Source organism: Salvelinus sp. IW2-2015, unplaced genomic scaffold, assembly GCF_002910315.2.
Source record: "Salvelinus sp. IW2-2015 unplaced genomic scaffold, ASM291031v2 Un_scaffold4198, whole genome shotgun sequence".
Lineage (NCBI taxonomy): Eukaryota > Metazoa > Chordata > Actinopteri > Salmoniformes > Salmonidae > Salvelinus > Salvelinus sp. IW2-2015.
Window position 1 is genome coordinate 21,339 of NW_019945469.1, and position 2,933 is coordinate 24,271.

Genomic DNA, 2,933 nt, shown 5'->3' on the forward strand with positions numbered 1-2,933 from the left:
TTTCCTACCACCACACACCACCTCAGCTCCTCCTCCAACCCACCACCTCAGCTCCTCCTCCAAACCACACACCTCAGCTCCTCCTCCACACCACCCACCTCAGCGCCTTCCTCCAACCACCCACCTCAGCTCCTCCTCCTACCCACACCAACCACCTCAAGCTCCTCCTTCCAAAACCACCACCTCAGCTCCTCCTCCAAACCACCAGCTCAGCTCCTCCTCAACCACCACCTCAGCTCCTCCTCCTAACCACCACCACCACCTCAGCTCCTCCTCCAACCACCACCTTCAGCGCCTCCTCCAACCACCACCTCAGCGCCTCCTCCAACCACACCTCAGCGCCCTCCTCCAACCACCACCTCAGCGCCTCCTCCAACCACCAGCTCAGCTCCTCCTCCAACCACCACCTCAGCTCCTCCTCCAACCACCACCTCAGCTCCTCCTCCAACCACCACCTCCAGCTCCTCCTCCAACCACACCTCAAGCTCCTCCTCTACACCACCACAGCTCCTCCTCCATACCACCACCCACAGCTCCTCCAACCACCACCACAGCTCCCTCCTCAACCACCACCTCAGCTCCTCCTCCAACCACCACCTCAGCTCCTCCTCCAACCACCACCCTCAGCTCCTCCTCCTAACCACCACCACCACCTCAGCGCCTCTCAACCACCACCTCAGCTCCTCCTCCAACCCACCACCTCAGCTCCTCCTCCTCCAACCACCACCACCACAGCTCCTCCTCCACCACCACCACACCTCCTCCAACACTGGCACCGCAGTTCTTTATTGGTCGGAAGGGGTGATTGTGCCACAAATCCATCCATCAGCAACACACAGGTGGAACTGTTGCGGACAATAATTCCATTGGAAGGCCCCCAGAGGCAGCCTGGGAGTGGACATTCTACAGAGGGTTATGGCAGTTATATCTTCAGCGCCACTCGTTCCTACTCCAACCCTGACTTACTACACCCCTGATACTTCCTACTGGGATGAGGGTTTGGACGCTATATTTCTTCAGCGCCACCTTCCTTTTGAATCAGTTCATTTTAATAATACTATTATACATTCTATAATAGTAACATTCCCCCTTCTTTCACCACCACCTCAGCTCCTCCTCCTACCACCACCACCACCACAGCTCCTCCTCCAACCACCACCACACCTCCTCCAACCACTGGCACCGCAGTTCTTTATTGGTCGGAAGGGGTGATTGTGCCACAAATCCATCCATCAGCAACACACAGGTGGAACTGTTGCGGACAATAAATCCATTGGAAGGCCCCAGAGGCAGCCTGGGAGTTGACATTCTACAGAGGGTTATGGCAGTTATATCTTCAGCGCCACTCGTTCCTACTCCAACCTGACTTACTACACCCCTGATACTTCCCTACTGGGATGAGGGWTTGGACGCTATATCTTCAGCGCCACTCATTCCTTTGAATCAGTTCATTTTAATAATACTATTATACATTCTATAATAGTAACATTCCCCCTCTTTCACACACTGTATGATTTGGTATCTAGAAAAGTACGACAAACATCTTCAACTCTAAATGGATGGGGACCAGAGTTTAGACACAGGTGGCCTTAACAAAATTTAAGTACTTCTCCATTCCATTACGATTTTGTTTGGTCATATTTGGAGAGTGTCAGGTACTGTTAAGATATACGGCCTATGGTTATTGTATTTTTCTCTATGGCGCTTTAGCACAATATTCCATCTGCTGACACTATTTGTCTTCCACTCAGTACAACACGACCCAGGAGAGGCCTACTGCAAGCACTAGATTGGAGCCTTCAAACATCTATATAACAAAAGACCAACATTAACAATTGTAATTCAACCTGAAATGTACATTTATAGTACTAGGTTTATCAACAYGTAAATTAATGACTTACCTGAATGGATTCAGAGAGCCGGAATCTCCTAATCCGCTCCCTCGCATCTGGGTATTTGATCTTAAAGGGCACTCCATCAGGCTGCTCTGGATGAGAGACCCCCCTCTGTCTTCTCTCCTCTATTGACTACAATATGCATTACTGTTAGTGTTAAGTTACAAATATATTTATACCACAGCATTGTTGAATTCTAGAATGGGCATTAAAACCAGTTCAGAAAGAAAACGGCACGTAGAAATACATTTTTACCATGTATTAAGCAATGAATACTACAAGCCGTGGCGATATAGGCTCTGCTTATTCAGGGTAGCTCACTGCCCAAGCAAAGCGTCAATATGAAATAGCCTACAGGCAGTGAGTGCGATAAGCTATACCAATGCCCCCGGCAGGAACACACAACCTAACAGGTGGAGGCTGAGGTGATGGTTGGAGCAAGAAGCCAGTGCATAGTAGCAGTAGCAGCAGGATTTCTGCCGATAAATGTGTGCTTTAGTATTATTTTCTTTGGTAACTGTAGTATAAGCAGGATAAACGTCTCCTTTCTGTACATTACCTTGGAAAAATTAACTCCACCTTGTCCCGCTGCATCGTCCATTATTTCCAAGGTAATGTAAAGAACGTCTGCATTTATCCCTTACATAATATACAGATGATATCAACTTGGTGAAATCCCTTACCTTCCTCCGCCTGCTCTCCCACTCCTCAAAACGATGACATTTCATCTCCTGTGGCAAAAATAAGTATTGAATTCATCTGTTTTGTGTATGAAAATGTAAGTGTTTCCTGTTGGAATGCCGTTGATGTGTGATCTGAACAGATTTACTAAGCTATAACATATAAATACTTTCTCCTGGTCTGCAGCCAGAGAGAGATGGTAGGCCTCGTCTTGGAGACGCCGTATCTCCCGCATTTCCTCTAGAGACTGAAATCAATTGTCACGTTCCTGACCTGTTTTCTGTTGTTTTTGTATGTGTTAGTCGGTCAGGGCGTGAGTGTGGGTGGGCATTCTATGTTATGTGTTTCTATGTTGGT

At 48.2% G+C, this 2,933-nt stretch overlaps 1 long non-coding RNA gene across 2 annotated transcripts in view; it reads left to right on the forward strand.

The window, feature by feature from the left end:
- The window catches only part of LOC139026248 (uncharacterized), a 3,690-nt gene extending 1,888 nt beyond the window's left edge, over positions 1–1,802 (forward strand). Inside the window, exon 3 of one of the 2 annotated variants that reach the window (XR_011477997.1) lies at positions 1,752–1,802. This is a non-coding gene — a long non-coding RNA (uncharacterized lncRNA). Of the gene's footprint in view, positions 1–1,526; positions 1,722–1,751 lie in introns of those variants that run through there. The other variant, XR_011477998.1, reaches the window with a different exon arrangement.
- The last annotated feature ends 1,131 nt before the right edge of the window (positions 1,803–2,933 follow it).